Below are 18599 nucleotides of genomic sequence, written 5' to 3' on the forward strand. Positions count from 1 at the left end.
GACCAGAGTGTAGTGAAGAGGCAGAGGAAGTCCAAAATCAAAAAATATAAATCCTACCAGAGGTCGGATTACATAGTTCGATGTGCCGACGACCCTGGGATGAGTAGAAACAGCTTCACGAAGAAAACGGGTCTTCAGCAGAACGCAAGGAAGCTCGAAATATTAGTGAGTGCTGCCTTCTTTTTACCTTCTCCCGCTCGTCACGAAATTTATGTAGTGCAGAAGCAGACAGCAGTGGATCCGATAAGTAGATTTATTGCAGGAAAAGAAGACAGCTTAAACAGCCACCAACAGGAGCAATTAGCAAGGCAACCGTCGTATCCAGCACCGTGTACAAACTCTCCAAGATTCCCCTCATGACAGCCCTACATTCTAACATTATATACTTACATTCTAGTAGCATTACATACTAACATTCTTCTATGACTTAAATTGGAATACTACACAGAGCACATGACTTTACAGCAATGAGCTCATGGTTTCATCCACGAGTCTTGAGACCGGTAGGGGTGAGAAGTTTGCTTCCCACTCCCTCTATTGTATAAACACAAACTAACACTACTTCCACAGGTATGCTACAGCGCCCAGAGCACATCACTTTACAGCAATGAGCTCACGGTTTAGACTCACGGTTTAATCCCCGAGTCTTCAGACCAGTAGGGGTGAGTAGTTCACTTCCCACTCACTTTATAGTATAAACGCATACTATCACAGTTATGCTACAGGTGCCAGTATGCTACAGCGCCCAGAGCCCATCACTTTACAGCAATCAGCTTGTTTTGATCCCCGAGTCCTCACACCGGTAGGCGTGAGTACTTTGCTTCCCACTTCTGGTATAGTATAAACGCACGGTAACTGCTGAATTTCACTGGTTTTGTATGAGTGAAATCTGAGCCTAACTATAACGTCCCTGATACCTATACTTTTTTCACTGACTTTCTATGGTTTTTTAACTAGTAGTCACATTTGCAGAGTGGTGGAGAAAGGGGGCAGGCCTCTGACCAACTCTCAGCAATCCCACTATCTGGGATTTACTAGATATAACAGAAGGGGTTCCTGGCCCCCAAGAACCATCAGCATCCAAGGGGACTTCATCCCCCAACCAGCAGTGTGCCAGGAGGCATGTTTGCTTCAGTGTTGCTGTGAATGATATCAGTGATGTAATTTGAGATGTCATGAGTGATGTCACTGACCAAGTCATGAGGGCTGTAATACGTAAGGTTGTAAGCAGGGGTGCAAGTTATAGTTAGCTCAGCTAACTATAACTGCTGAATTTCACTAGTTTTGTATGAGCGAAATCTGAGCCTAACTATAACGTCCCTGAAAACTTTTGGTTTTATTCAGTGAATTTATAAGATTTTGTACATTCTAATTCCTAACGATAACGTCTCTATAACCTTTGGTTTTTTCACTGACTTTCTATGTTTTTTTAACTAGTAGTCACATTTGAAGAGTGGTGGAGAAAGGGGGCGGGGCCTTTGACCAGCTCTCAGAAATCCCACTATCTGGGATTTACTGGGGATAACAAAAGGAGTTCCTGGCCCCCAAGGACCATCAGCATTCAAGTGGACTTCATCCTCAACCAGCAGTGCACCAGGAGGCATGTTTGCAGAGTGGTGGAAAAAGGGGGCATGGCCACCGTCAACCTCTCACCAATCCCGCTCTGTGGAACTTACTGGAGATTACAGGAGTGGTAGTTGGCCCCAGGGACCGCCAGCATTCAAGGGAACTTCATCTCTCAACTAGTAGTGCGCCAGAACTCGCGTTTGCAGAGTGGTGGGAAAAGGGGGCATGGCCTCCAACCACCTTCCAGCAATCCTGCTGTGTGGGACTTATTGGAGGTACGAGGAGGACTTTCTGTCCCCAAGGACCATCAGGAGGCAAAGGGACTAAATCCCCCAGCAAATAGTGTGCCAGGAGGTGCGTTTGAAGAGTAGTGGAGAAAGGGGATATGGTCTTCAAAGACCTCTCAGCAATCCCACTGTGTGGGACTTACTGGAGGTAATAGGAGGTCATGTTGGCCCCCAAGGACCCTCAGCAGCCAAGGAGGCACGTTTGCAGAGTAGTGGGAAAAGATGGCTTGGCCTCTGACAACCTCTCACTAATCCCGCTCTGTGGAACTTACTGAAGGTAACAGGAGAGGTAGTTGGATCAAGGACCTTCAGCAGCCAAGAGGACTTTATCCTCCAACCAGCAGTGCACCAGGAGGTGCATTTGCAGACTGGTGAAGAAAGGGGATGGGGCCTCCAGTGGCTTGCCGGTCTTTTAAAGGAAAAATATTTAAAATGTTATATGTATTGGGGGGGGGCGGGAGGGGCCACCTCCCTTCACTGTGCCACTTTTGGCCCCAGGGACCCATCCCCGAGGCCAGGTCTATTTTGACTAGAGGAGTGGGGCCTTGTGGTCCTCCTCCCCAGGCAAATTTTGGCCTGAATACCCCATCACTCGAGGCTTGGCCTTTTCGAAATTTTTTTATTTCTTAAACTAAAAGGGAGAGGTGCTGAGCTGGCCCCTTCCTGGGCCAATTTCAGCCCCGGGTACCCCATCCCCCGGGCCAAGACTTTGCTTTTAAAAAAAAATTAATGAATAATGGGACGGGCCCACTGCAGCCCCCCTCACTGGCTGATTTTGGCCCTGGAGACACCATCTACCGGGACCTGGCCTCTGTTGTGGGTGCCCTGGACCAACCCAGGGCACCCACTTGTCACTGATGGGGACTGCGGGGAAAGGATCAAGGCCCCCGCGGTCCCTGCCGACTCTCCACGTCCTGCGCATTGCTTTTGGACAGAGGGAGCTGCTGAGCATACAGCTCCCTCTGTCCAAAAATAATTCTACTCTGTTTCCAGTTAGAAAGAACACTTTTAATGCTCTTGCTTGCTGAAAGCGGAGCAACGTTTACTATGGCTTGGTGGCAGCAGTAAAGCTCCCACCAAGCCATAACAAATAGCTATGTTCCGGGGTGGGCACCCCGAGACATAGCATGAGCCGGCCTGTGGGGGTGGAGGTCCCCAGGGCCATGTATGGCTCTAGGAGGGGGGACAGTCTGGGGGGTGGTCCTGGGGCTGCAGGGGACCACTGGGCTCACCCACTTTAATTATTTACATTTGTCCCGGGGAGGTGGCGGTCCCTGGGGATGCAGGGATGCCCCATGGACCCGCATTTTTTTCACTTTAGCCCCGGGGAGGTGGCGGTCCTGGGGCTGTGGGAAGGGCGGAGCCTCCAAATTAAAATAACATTTAGCCCCAAGGAGATGGTGTTCCCCGGGGCTTTGGGGGGCCTAGCTGGCCCCCTGCATTAGTACAGTTACCCTGGGGAGATGGGGGTTCCCAGGGCACAGCTTTGCCCAGGGCAACCCCTGCGTAAATTGTAAAGAATGGCCCTGGGCTGCGGAGGAGGCCATACAGGCCTCCCCCGCACTAATTTTACATATAGCCCTTGGGAGGTGGTGGTCCTTGGGGCTGCAGGGGGGACTGTGTGGCCCCTGCATTTATGTCATTTTTAGCCCTGGAGATGGGCGGTCCCTGGGGCTTCGGGGGGGCCGTGTGGGCCCCCGTATCATTCATTTTATTGTTTACCCCGGAGAGGTAGCAGTCTCTAGGACACGGGTGTTTGTTTGGGCACTCCCCCTATAATTAATAAACACTCCCCCGGGATTTGCCCCACCCTGGGGCTTCATAATAAACTGTGTGGAAGTCTGCATGGGTCAGAGTATTCCTACCCTGCCTCCTTTTCTTTATTTTTTATTTTTTGTGTGGGACTCGACTTCAAGATGAGCTCCAACATGACTGCTAACACTTGCTGGTTGAAGTGTTGGCAGCCAATCAAATTTTAGTAGGATCTGTAACGACTCACATCCCCAGGGATCTATATTTTTTAAACTTAAATATATCTGAACATACTGAACGTATTTACACCAAATCACAAAATGCACGTTTTGTCTAGACCAACATCTAGCTTTCTGCGAAATTTGGTGTAATTCCGTTAGCGGTTCGGGCTGTGATTGTGTTAAAAAAAATGAAAACCCGCCATTAATTATTTTCATTCTCCTTAACCCATTCCCCTCCCCCACCCCACCACCCCCGATTGGTGCTGACCACCACTAGGTGCTTCGAGTTTTAGAAGAAGAACAAGTAAATAATGATTACTTGTTTGGACTAAGTTACAAATGGAACCATCAATGTGAAGACTGTTCATTTACATCTGCCACTGATATAAATACTGAGTGATTTCTATACTTAACACTACGAGATTGCAAAACAGTCTCTTTTGACAAATTGTTTAAAACAGCAAATCAAAATATGACCTGCCCAAATTGTAGATCAGAGGTATTGTCCATGTCGCAAATATAAAAAAGTAGAAAATACCTCATATTAATGCTTCAACAATGTAGATTGGATGTAACAAAATTAAAAAACTAAAATTACAAACTTCAAAGCAGGACAAATATCTATTTCAGGAAGAACTTACAGAACAGTAGCTAACATTTTTCATGAAGGAGCTAATATAGCATCTGGACACTACACTATATTTTTAAAGAGTAGCAGTGGATGGGCCAATTGCAATGAAGGCAACTTCAAATTCAAAGCCAAATTGCCTTTCAAACTACAAAAGTCTTATCTCTTATTTTTTCAACCAAAGTTCAATGGACATCATTCAGCCATTGGGGGTGATGTGCTTAAAATCTACTCTGGATTGGATTATATCTGTATGGATAATTACTCTTTTGCATTTCATTTGGACTTGTAGGGATAATATTCTGAACACATTCTTCGGAAAACAAGTATGGTATACATTTATTGATACTACTGTACCTGGTATAATAATAATACAAAATGTTTTCGCATTCATTTGTTTTATTAGTAGAGTAAATCTAGATAAAACAATCAGTTAGCAAATTGTAGTGAGTCTAAAGATTAATAACATATTTACAATAATGTACTGTGCAGTTATGTTGTTTTTGTACAATCCATACAATTGTTTTTTCCCTCTGTTCGAAGATAACGCTACATACAGACCACCATGTATGGTGAAGTAGTGTGAAAGCTGAGAACAGTAAAAAAGGGAAAGTGATGTTTTTATCATATTATAATACTGTGTTCTAGTTTAAGAAAACTGTATATTTATAATGCTTTGTTTTGAAGATCACATACTAATGTATTTTTATGTTCTTTTTCTTTTTAATAGCAGCTACAGTTCAACATTCTAAGATTCATGAAAACACATTTTTTGCCATAGATTTATTAATAAGAAATGTTGATACTTTACAAGTGTAAAACTGCTCTTCGCCCGCATATAAGTTATCTCTAAGGTAGGTAGCAGGTAGGCTATAAGTTATACTCCTACATGCAGAAAAGATACTATATATAATATACTTACAACTTTCAGTGACCTACATGCCCATTTACAGTCCTATATACTCAATTAAACATCCACTCTCTCACCCTCATTTGCACCTTATATAAGTAAATGCAAAAGTAGAGACCAGTAACACATCACAACATTAACGCAATAGTAAATAACAGACCCAGGAGACAATCTATACCGTCCCTTACATATATACATTTACAGATTTTTGGAGCCACGAAATAGCCAGTGATGTACCAACAAAGTTAGTTACATATAGAAAACACACCTCCACATAGGGACTACGATACCAATTCAGATATTTAATAGATATCTGAATTGGTACAACTCACACTTCCAAGTCACTTATGGAAAGAAATATGCTTTTTATATTTTTATCATATTGCAGTACTAGTACATTTGACCTTGTATAGACAGTTCTGCTGCTCCACCAACTTTGTATTTAAAATGCCCTACAAGTCTTAAAGTATTCTTCTCCCATATATAAGTCAGTGCAAACATAGGATGTAGCTAACCCATTAGGTACACTCCTATCTGCATAAAACCTAACACATATAGTTAGAAGTTTCAGTGAACTACAGGCACACTTACAAGCCCAGATGGGCAGTTATACATCCAGTCTTTCACCGTAATTGTAATCCGACATAAGCACTTCCAAAGAAGAGACCTACTAATACACCCACTCAGACAGTGTGAAAAGTATCTAAACATTCACCAACACGCACAGACTGAAATCCTACCAATCTATTAAAAATGAAGGCAGATGCTCACAAATTTAAATAACGCAACACTAACAGACCCAGGAAGCAATCCATAAAACCACTTAGATATACATTTACAGATGCATACAGTCAGAAAAAAAAGTAAGTCACATATGGATACACAAACACCTACATAGGGAGTCATAATTCAAATATCTAACAAAGAACTCACACTACCAACTCAGTCAACTAAAGAAATAGCCCTTTTAACATGTCTGAACCTGCTACACTATCAATTCTGTATCCAGTTCTACTAAAGGCAGACTTCATATTTAAAACACCTTTACGAGCCTTAACCTATCTTCTTCCACATATAACTTATCCCTAAAATAAGCAGCTGATTCGCTATACTGTACACTCCTATATGCGTAAAACTTAACAAATGTAGTTAGAAATTTCAGTGCGCTACATGCACAGTTATAAACCTATATATTGACTTATACATCTACTCTCCCACTCTCATGTGAATCTTATATAAGCACATGCAAAAGCAGAGAGCCAGTAATACACCCCCTCAGACAGTGTCATAAGTATGTAAACACCCACTCATACATCAACTCACCTATACAACCACTAATTCAACCACAAATTGCCATTCGCAGCTACTCATACACCTACTCACAAACCAATACAATCACTCACACATCCACTCATACACATATATGCATACTTACATACCATGCCATGTGCCCATACAACCACTCACACACTGAATCACTCACCCATTCTTCTACTAACACACCTACACACTCACCCATCCAATCACTAACACAGCTGTTTATTCACCCATACAGTGACTTACATACCAATCTCTTACTCATACATATTTTGCATGTATACTTGCTCACCTATAAAGTCACTCAGTCAAACACACACTCTTCCATATAATTTCTTTGACACTCATTTACTCATCCATGCAGCCACTGACACACCCATTAGCTCACACATACAAACACTCATGAACCCATTCTCTCATTATGCACAAACTCACACTACCACTCACTTACCCATACATACAGTAACACACAGAGTCACTCACCAATACGAAAACTTACACACCAACTCACTGATGAATACAATCTATGGCATACTCACACACTCATCCATATACAACTTATATACCCAGTGACTTAAGCATACAAACACTGTCATATCCACTCACTCACTAATACAGCAACTCACACAGATACTCACTCATATATGCAAATACTCAGACATCCACCCACTCAGGTATAGAACCAGTCATATAACCACTCCCTCACCCATTCACACATATTTATTTACCTATTCCCACACATATGCAAACACTGTTCCACTCACTAACACACAGTCGTTCACTATCTAACCTCTTGCAATTAGTTTCACAAATATAAAGACATAAAACTGAATAACATACTGAGAAATATAACAACATGCACTCACATTCTTTCAAACATACATTTAATATATGTATTTTCTTTCTTTAACTATATATTTTCTTTCTTTAACTGGAATAGGTGATTACTAACAGAACCAATATCTTTTCTTGAACAATTCCCCCCCCCCCCCCCCCACGCGGAAAATTGCCAACCAATACTCTCCTTCTTCTATTTCAGTGTCTCTTCTTCATTTACTAGCAAACTATTGTCTGCCTCCTCTTGCTGTTGTGAGGTTGATGCCATCTTCAATGCTGAACAATAGAAACAAATACCAACCAAACCTCGCTGCTACCATTTCAAAGGACAGTAGACAAATTGTGAGCCACTCCCTACAATATCTAGAAGCAGGTGGGACTTTTCTTTGCTTGTGATTGAAAGGTGTTAGACTAATGAAATGCATTTATTTCTAGGTCACATGGGGTGTGCGACTTCTGCCCCTGGCAAATATATTAAAACGTGTTTAATTGCACAAATTGTCTGTAGATTTTCTGATTTTAATATATTATTAGTAAACCTCTTCCCCTTTCAATAAAATTAACGATGTCTATATATATTTGAGTATTATGTTTAAAAATGTGAGAGTCGTGACCTTGGAGCGACCTCGGAAAAACCTGCTACGACGGTGTGCAATGGTACTGCGACTCTTCAAAAGGTACAAAGATCACAATAAAAATATATTTTAAAACTTATAGCACTATTATCTTTACTACATTAGTGAAGCTCTTCCAAAATCAAAACATTAAAGTGTTGTTATATATGTATTACTATTACCAAAACATCTCCGGGACCATGTACCCTACGCGACACATCGCTGTGCTGGCAACGCGACTCCCAAAAAATTACTAGAACCTTACATATATTACATTTTCTCAGGAATTATACTATTTTCTTTTTATTTGAGGATATGATTTCACTTAATCTAAACTATAACAATCACTATATATGTATATATTTTAGTTATTTTTAATAAGGATGGAATCACGTCCCCAGCGCGACTCTGGAAATACATACGGTAACAGTGCGCACGGTGTCATGACCAGTGTTCCCTGTAGGTCATGCACCTGTGGACACTCTATCTTCCCAGAGTGCACAATCTCTATTGTGGAGCGTGCAAACTTCACACAGAGACCATTTGCAGCTGTTGTTGTCCTAAAAACATGAGCCGCATGTTCTGGTGTGAACATGAGCTTCTATTGGAATTCTCCAGGGCATATTATCAAGTCCATTTTGACCGCTAAACCGGCGATAATTTTAACGCCGTCCTTGATAATATGCCTCGTACTTTTTAGGGCAGTGCGCTAACTGCACTATTTGGCATTGTTCGGTGTCTGGTCATGACACTCGTCATTACCTCAGTATGTGCTCAAGAGAGGAGCACTAGCTTCTTTTACCAGGGATGTTTTACATCTTGCAGTCTTCTTTATAATGTTTTTTGAAAGTCCGTGCTCTAGGCATTGTTCGTGTTTACGTGTGGGCAGTTGATGCAGCAGGGACGACTTCTTCTTTTTTTGGCCAACCCATACCAGTCCTTGGAATGATAATAAAAAATATAAAGATCAGCCTGCTCACTCTCCATGTTTCAGTGCATAGGCCTGGCTGACTAATGTTTTTTTAAGCTCTTGTAGGAGCTGCACGCTGAAATGTTCACCAGTAAATCATGCATCAGGTATCAGATACAATATGATAAAGCCTCATCAAATACAAAGAGCACCTCTCTGTAACATGCGGATACTTTGACATTAATAGGTCACTTTATATCACTGCACTGAGGGAGATTTTTGAAACATTAACTTAGAATCATTCCTACCCTGCCCTCCTAACAATGCAGACTGCAACTAAGAGGCAAGTAAGTTATCATGTGCACCATGTATGTGACCCATTATAGTCTATTAAATTAAAAACAAGATGTGTATATACACCTATTCTGAACTCATGTATTTAAAGGTACTTTCATATGTGATAATTAAGAAAATGTTAAAATAAAATATTTGGTTAAGGTCACTCAATTTAGTCAAGCGAGGAAGCCTGGATTAAACCCAGTTTTTCTGGCTTCACTTTGTACAAATCAGTCATTAAATAGGTATCTATTTGTCTCTTCTTTTTTACCTTATCTATTAATGCTTTGTTTTTAACTCACTGTGCATAATTTGCACGTTGCTTATGAAGCACTGGAGAGATAGGCGTACTGTTTCTTTCCATCTTCCAATATAATTTGTCCCAGTTTGTATTGAAAGAGAGAAGTTAAATATCTCAGATTGTTAAACTTATTGTTAATTTTGTTGTTACATTATCTTAGAATGTGGCATAGCAAGTATGGCATGGGACCTAGTCCAAGGAATAAAATGGGCCCCTTGACTGCTGCTTGAACTGTGAAATGCAGCAATAATCAGTGTTCAGAGGGCCCCTCAGACCTATATGACCCAGTGTCACCGCACTTGCTACCCCAATAGAAGCTACGCATCTGAACAGCACTAATTGAAGCATTTTCTTTTGGTGCACATGTTCACTGTTTTCATGTGCTGTGCATGAGCTGCTGCTAGTACCAACAGTGTTGCTACCATTCATGCAGCAGGTGCAGTGGCACTGGGGCCCATTGAACCATGTAAATTGTAGGACTGGGCGTAACTCTCATAATTTGCTGTAGCAGAATTACAGTAGCTGTAGTAACAGAAAACTCTGAAATGTGCCGGAATATTGGTTAGGTTGGCTGCTGTGTGAAGCACATGATTCTAGTTCACATGTTTTCAGCCATGTCCCTCTGAAAAGAGGTGGGAGAAAGATCTGCCATCGGTGGTCGTTCAGTGGATGCGTGGGACGGTGGCGAGGTCAGTGGAGCGAAGCTGGCGATTCGGGGTGTAGAAGGTGAGTCGTGCATGTCCTGCATTGTAGAGTGCTTTGTGGGCGTGGGTGAGGAGTTTGAAGGTGATCCTCTTGTTGACAGGGAGCCAGTGCAGGTTTCTCAGGTGGGCAGTGATGTAGCTGTGGCGGGGGATGTCGAGGATGAGGTGTGTAGAGGCGTTCTGTATTCGTTGGAGTCTTTTCTGGAGTTTGGCCGTGGTTCCCGCTTAAAGGGCGTTGCGTAGTCCAGCATGCCACTGACGAGGGCCTGGGTTACCGTCCGTCTGGTTCCGGTGGAGATCCATCTGTATATTTTGCACAGCATGTGTAGGGTGTTGAAGCAGGAGAAGGAGACGGCGTTGACTTGCTGGGTCATTGAGAGTGATGAGTCCAAGATGAACCCTAGGTTCCGTGCGTGGTTGGTGGGTGTTTGTGCAGCTCTTAGCACGGCCGGCCACCAGGAGTCGTCCCAGGCGGATTAGGTGGAGCCTAATGATGAGAAAGTACATTTAGAATACATCACATGCGCAATTATGGTATGGTCTCAGGAACCTAGGGTGATTTCAGTCTGTCTTGCTTCTAGAGTTTCAATCTGAAGAATGGTTCTTGGGTTTACACCCTGATGCTGCATCTGCAGTGTAATGTCAGAGTCTTTATCATATTTTTTGCAGGCCACCTGCTGTATAATTTCATGTGGGAGTGTCTAAAGGACTGTATCTGGCTCATTCCTACATTTGAATTTCCAAGCTCGCCTAGATCTGCCACTTGTGAAGTATGAATGCCAGGGAAAAGCTGCATCACAAAAGGTTTAACACACAATGCAGGTTCATAAACCTGTTCAGCATAATTAATGCTAATAAATAAACATGTGAGCACATTCCTGTTTGGACTAAACTGGAACCCCAAGTAGCTATTGCATGCATGGCAGTTTCTTGGTGCACACTTCCATACACAGAGGAAAATAATTAGGAGAACATTGGTTGCAACTCTCTAAAATCTACTAAACATTTATAAAACAACTTTTTCTTTATTTCTACAATGCTATGTTTACTATAGTTCTTAATCTATAATGTACAAGTAGACAATAGAAGGATTGATATGTTCATATCAATTATGCTAAAATTACATGGGAGTCACATACCCTGCACAGTGAATCACGATGGCTGTGCGACTCCTATTTTATATTAAATAAAATTAATAAATCAATGAAACTAAACTTAATATCCCGATAGAGTCCTCACTCGCTTTTACAACCACTCAACAAATACATCTTCAGCTGTGAAATTTGTGCTAAGATGAAGTCTCCTTCACTGGTAAAAGCCCAAGAACACAACGTCTCCTGTAACCTCCAGTAACTACCATATAGCAGGATTCCTAAAATGTCATAAGAAGCCCCACCTCCTTTCCCCATCACTCTGCAACCACGCCTCCTAGCGCACTACTGTTTGAGGAGCAAGAAACCTTCTATTGCCTCCTCTAAGTCGTACACAACAGAATTGCTGAGAGCTAATGCAACGTCTTGTACCCTTTCTCCATCCACTCTAGAAACACATCTTAGAAATTCACTGACAAAGTAAAGGTTACTGGGACTTTATAGTTTGGAAATTGAATTTAAAAAACTTAGAAATTCACTGATAATATGAAAGGTTACAGAGGCGTTACAGTTAGAATTTATTTTTTTTTAACGTAGAAATTCACTAAAAAAACAAATGCTACAGGGACATTATAGTTAGGAAATAGAATTTAAAAAACCTTACAAATTAATTTTAAACAACAAAGGTTATAGGGATGTTATATTTTAGCTCAGATTTTACTCATACAAAACCAGTGAAATTCAGCAGTTATAGTTACCTGAGAACTTACGCCCCGCCCCGCAATGCACTGCTTATGACTTCACATATTACATCCCTCATGACATTGGTAGTGAGATCACTGATAGCCTCACTGATGACATCTCAAATGACATCACTGATGACATCATTGATGGCATCTGTCACAGAACCACTTGCTTGCACACCCACTCACAACCCCACATGACCTCTCATATTCCCACTCACACAACCACACAGCATTCACGTATCCATTCACAGACACATATAAGTACTCACACAACCAGTCACTTCTCCTTAAAGCCACTCACACATCCACTCACTCACTCATACAGCCACTCACATAACCATTCACTCACCCATACAGCCACTCAGACAACCAGTCACTCACCAGTACAGCCACTCATATAGCCACACACTCATCAATATAGCTACTCACACACTCACTTATATACCTACACAGTCACCCACACACCCACTCACTCACCCATACAGCCTCTGAACACAGCCATTCACTTGCCCATGCAAGCACTCACATACCCACACAACCACATACATACACATTCACACATTCATACAAGCACTCACACATCTGCTCACTCACCCATACAACCATTCACACAGACACTTACTCTCCAATACAGCCAATCACACACAACTCACTTAACCAAACACCCAGTCAAACATCTACTCTCTCACCCATACAGCCACTTACACACAGAGTCACTCACTCATACAGCCATTCAGACACTCACTCACTCACCCATACAGCCACTGACACACCTGATCACTCACCAATATAGCCATTCACACAGCATCTCACTCACACACACATCTACTCACACATCCACGTATACACCCATGCAGCCACTTGTCCCCAAGGACCCTCAACATCCAAGGGGACTTCATCCTGCAACCAGCAGTGCACCAGGGGGTGCATTTGCAGAGTAGGGAAGAAAGGGGAGCGGGCCTCAAGCAACTTGCCAGTCTTTATTTATTTATAATTTATTCCGGGAGGGAGGGTCACAGAGCCCTCCTTCCACTGGCCAATTTGGCCCCAGGGATCTCATCCCCCGGGACCACGCCTATTTGAAGATCTTGGCACTGGGGACCTCATTCCCTGGGGCCCAGCCATTCTTTTAGCATTTGTTTAACAGCTTTAAGGGAGGGAGACAGTCCTTTTTTTCTTTTTATTAAAGGAGGGGGGCCGAGCAGCCCCACTACCATCCCCCAGGGCTCAGCCTTTTACTTTCATTTGTTTTTTATTAAAAACACTGGGAGGTGGGCTGTGCAGCCCCCCTCTCTGGCCGATTTTGGCGCCAGGGACCTCAACCCACAGGGCCCAGCCTGTAGTGTGGGTGCCATGGTCCCACCCAGGGTACCCACTTTATACATTTGGGGACTGCAAGGGGAGTCTAATGGTCCCTGCCGGCTCCCCGCATCCTGCGGGAGTTGTCATTTCTTTTGGACACCTCTGTCCAAAAGCAAGTCAGCTCCACTTTCAGGAAGCAAGCTTTCTGAAAGAGGAGCAGTCTTGCTATGGCTTGGCAGGAGCTGTAAAGCTCCCGCCAAGCCATAGCAAACAGCTGTGTCCTGGGGGTGGGCATCCCATGATATAGCAGGAGGCAGTCCCCAGTCCAACATGAATCCTCCTATTGAGTAGACAACAAGACTACACCAAACAAGGGTACTTCATTTTAGCTACATGAAGTAAGTGTTTCTTGTTTATCTGAGATGTTCCTCGGCATGATTAACTGGTCACTAAAATCAGTGGGGAAATGCGCTAGGGGGGCATTTTGGTTAGCTGTCTATCATCCTGGAAAAAGCCAGGAAGACCTTTGTAGAGTACTACGGTGGGTGGGGAGGCCCACCCAATTATTAGAAGGGGAAGGGCCCCCCTCCCCGGTCTGATTTCAACCCGAGGACTCCATCCCCCAGTGTCCAGCCTCAATAGGGTGGGGGAGTGGGGTCAAGCAGCCCCCTCCCCAGGTCAGTTCAGCCCCGGGGACCCCATCCCCAGGGTCCGTCCCCATCAGCCAGATTGCTGAGACGTCATTGGAGGCCCCATCCCCTTTCTCAACCACTCTGCAGAGGGGCTTCTGGCCCACTACTGGTTGGGGCCAAGGACATCTCTCATCTTTTAAGCACAAAGCACTGTGCTTTATGGCATACCTACAGCTTTTCTTAGAGGTGAGTTATATGCACTAAAACATGGGTTTAAGGCTTGATGAAGGGCTTTTACATGCCAAGTCGAGTAGGCAGTGACAAGCACCGACAAACTGTGCACTAGTAGGCCTGACCCATGTTTAAAGGACTTAGGTTGTGCCACTACTTCCCTACATATCTGAGTTAGTGTAAGAATGCATCTGTACCAGTCATGTGAGATGGCTTGTGCCAATTGAGGCCTTGTGGAAAGTCCTAATTGAACAGGGCACCCCAAGTTGATGTAATCAGGAGGCTGCACCAAAATAACTTTGCGAAGGTCATCTATGACAGACATTGGGAACTGAAAACATCATCCCCAGTCGTGAGGGGGGTAAGGCAGGGCTGTGTCCTTGCCCCAACCCTGTTTCTATTCTATACTAATGATCTGGTAGCCCAATTAGAGAGGTGTAATAATTATGCCCTGAGACTAGCAGGTATGAAGTTCCCCGCCCTCCTGTTCACCGATGACACCCTACTAGTATCCAAATCCCCTATGGGTATCCAAAATCTCCTGGACCAGTTTGGTGTTTTCTGTGAACAGAGAAGACCAGAGATCAACCTAACAAAAATAAGTACATGGTCTTTAATCCCATCCACAGAACCCACCCAAACCTGTCTCTGTCCCTTGTTCTCCTTGAGAGTATCCCCACCTTTGACTATTTGGGCCTCACTCTGACAGAGAATTGTGGCTGATCTTCACAGATCCACAAGCGAGAGTTGCAGCTCGAACATTATGTAAGGGGCATCTTGAGGGGTTTCAAGGGTTACAGCTTTCAACCTGTATCTCCAGTCATTCACATTTTCAACCTGCAGGCATTAGGTGGGTCACTGTATGGGGGAGAACTGGGAAGACATGAAAGTGCTACTGCACTGGAGGTGGGGAGAACCAATTTATGTTAGTCTTGGCAAATCTCCCTACTAGTACCCCACTCCTGCCATTACGACTGGATCTAGGCCAAAGATCCAATAACCGTAAAGCAGCCCTTAGACCAGGGGTACTGGCAAACTTTCTCTCGGGGGCCAAATTTACAGTGTGGTTTGTGGCTGAGGGCCGCACCGGTGGGGGCAGGGTCAGAGGGGGAGGGGCGGGGCTAAAGCAAAAAAATAATAATAATTGTGACCATGAGGTTGAACACAGGTCCCTGCAGCAGGCGCCTTCGTCCACTGAGCCACCAGACCCGGCATACACACATCTCTCTCTCTCTCCCTCTCCCCCTCCCTCCCCTCCCCTCTCCCTTCCCCTCCCCTCTCCCTTCCCCTCCCTCCCCCTCTCCCTCCCTCTCTCTCCCCCTCTCCCTCCATCTCTCCACCTCCCTCTCTCCTCTCTCCCCTTCCCTCTCCCCCTTCCCTCTCCCTTCCCTCTCCCTTCCTCCCCCTCCCTTTCTCTCTCTCCCCCTGTCTCTCTCCCCCTGTCTCTCTCCCCCTGTCTCTCTCCCTGTCTCCCTCCCTCCGTCGCCCTCCTCCCTCTGTCTCCCTCCTCCCTCTGTCTCCCTCCTCCCTCTCTGTCTCCTTCCTCCCTCTCTGTCTCCCTCCTCCCTCTCTGTCCCCCTCTGTTGCCCTCCCTCTGTCGCCCTCCCTCTGTCGCCCTCCCTCTGTCGCCCTCCCTGTGTCGCCCTCCCTCTGTCGCCCTCCCTCCGTCTCCCCCAGACTGCGGCTCTCTGTCTCTCTGTCTCTGTCACCATCTGTCAACCTCTGTCTCCCTCCGCCTCCCTCTCCCTCCCTCCATCACCCTCTGTCATCTCACCCCCTGTGTGTGTCAGCCCTCAGCCCGGGCTCAGACAGCTTCCCAGCGCGCACACACAGCTGCACTGAGACAGCTTCCCAGCTCGCACACACAGACGCACCCGGGTACTTCACAGGTCTTTAAAAGACCATTTACATGTTAATAAAGCTCAAGGTCTGGGTGAGTGTGCTCACGAACCGCTAATTGTGGCTACCTTTTAATAGGGGGATTGACAGGACCTGTTTGATAGCTGTGCCCGGGGTGAGCGGTCCGTCTCTATCCTGTGCCACAACCATGACTCTTGCTGTTGGGCTGGAGAGCTGCTCCTCCGGAACACTCGTTCCAGGATGACACATGAGTTAAATGCTATGCTGCACAAACAGTGTTCTGTAAAGATCACATAGCGCGACCAGCAGCTTATTCAGGATAAAACTGAAAGCAATCACGACTACAATAACGGGGACTTTTACTCACAAGGCCTCCCGTATTACACCCTTAATCTAAAGATAAAAAATGCATTTGAGGCGGCGTTATTTACTTCTATAGGGAAGCACGTTCGTTTGAATGATATCTGAGGGTATTGTTCTGGGGCCTAAACCTAGGCCCGGAGCTTGTTGAATGTTACAGGTAGAATGTCTGCAAGGTCCGCGGGCCGCCAAGGAAGGCTTGCTGGGCCGCTGGCGGCCCGCGGGCCGTACTATGAGTAACCCTGCCTTAGACCTTTGCTGAATTGGAGATGGCTATAGGCCTCTTTGAACCTAGTTACGTATTGGGCGGGATTGAAGGAGCTACATAGGCAGTTTGGATTTTCCAGGATCCCCTGGTTTGGGCATATCAAGGTCTTCCTGGTAAAGACGGGATGTGAACACCTGTGGACTAATCCAGGAGCTATGACCGGTATGTCAAAGACTGCTCTGAAGGGAATGTATTAGAGGTATCTACAAGGGGAATTGAGTAGGAACAGGAGCTTGGGCACTCTGACACTAGCCATCCTGGAATTTATATATGGACTCTATTGAACCCCCACTGGCTAAAACCTTGAATAGTAAATTTTTTTGGGATTCTACCACTGCGCACTTTCACCGCTAAATGGGGGCAAAATTATAACGATCCAAACCTGACCTGCCCATTTTTGTCCCCAGGTAAAAGAATGCACCAACCACATATTATTCTTCTGCCAGCATTATCAAAACTACAGAAAGAAGTGATACTACCACTCTGTCGGAGTATGGGGATTAAGGACTTTAGGGTTGTTCCTAGAATACTCAGATTCAAAACATCACCCTTGATCATGTTTGCTCTGTCCCGATTTTTAATGGGAGTATGGAGAATCAGACAGGGTAGTGTTGGGCTCCAAGAACTGTAAAGCACTCTCCATTGTTGTTGGTAAAGTGACCCATATGGAAATTTTAGCCCCACCCTCTATTTTGTTGACCTTCCCTAATGAGGTGCTGGTGGAACCCGGAAGTACTGTGAAATTCCATGACTAGTAAAGTCTACTGATTAAGCTGTTATCTAACAAATGCTAATTAATGGTTTTTATTAACCCTGGGCGTAGTTCGCGTAGTCACGCTACGCGAAGCTACGCGAAGATATTCTTGCACTGCGCGAGCTACGCGTAGCTTCGCGAGCGCGCGTAGTTGCATGGGGCGCCCGATCGCAATGCGTTTTTCTTGTTCGGGAGCACGTTGTGCGTGTTCGGGGAGCTGTTTGCATGCTTGGGGGATATACCCATGCGGTCGCCAATGGGCGCGGCCACCTTGTTTTTCAATTGTCCCACCCGCTAGCGATGCCTTATTTCCTGTTCCGGGTTGCTTATAGCGTGTTCGCAATGCGCATGTCATGTTCGGTAGCGCATTTTACTTGTTTGCGACGATTATTGCCTGTTTGCAAGAAATATTGTGCAAACTTACCCGCGCGGCCGCGAATGGGCGTGGCCATCTTGTTTTTCACTCTATGCTATGGTTCTGGGCCTACTTTTCTATCCTCCCTTAATCTTTGGAATCTTTAGTTTTGAACACAGTATTTCTGACTTATCTCTCTCTGTCCCTAAGTTTATATTTTGCAGTTTATTTCCACTTTTACTGTGTTTTTTTTACTTTTATTACTTCTTTCTTTAAGCTACTACTTCTTCCCCCTAACTTTCTTTTTTCCCTTCTAACTTTTCTTTTCCGCCTCCCACCCACCTGTTCTGCTTGGGTTTTCGGAACCTGCTCAGCAGAGCCTCTCTAACCCAAACCAGAACGTTACCCCCTCCCTAGGGCCTATTTACACCTAAACAACCACATATATGTACCACCTAAGGACAGGGAATTCCTACTATATATATACCAAGACCTACAAGTCACAGCCTCGCGGTCCCAAATGGACCCAGGACTTCCTGCCCAGACGGCAGCCACAGACTTCCTGCCCAGACGGCAGTCACAGCCTCGCGGTCCCAAATGGACCCAGGACTTCCTGC

Source organism: Triturus cristatus, chromosome 5_1 (genome assembly GCF_964204655.1).
Source record: "Triturus cristatus chromosome 5_1, aTriCri1.1, whole genome shotgun sequence".
In the NCBI taxonomy this organism is placed as follows: Eukaryota; Metazoa; Chordata; class Amphibia; order Caudata; family Salamandridae; genus Triturus; species Triturus cristatus.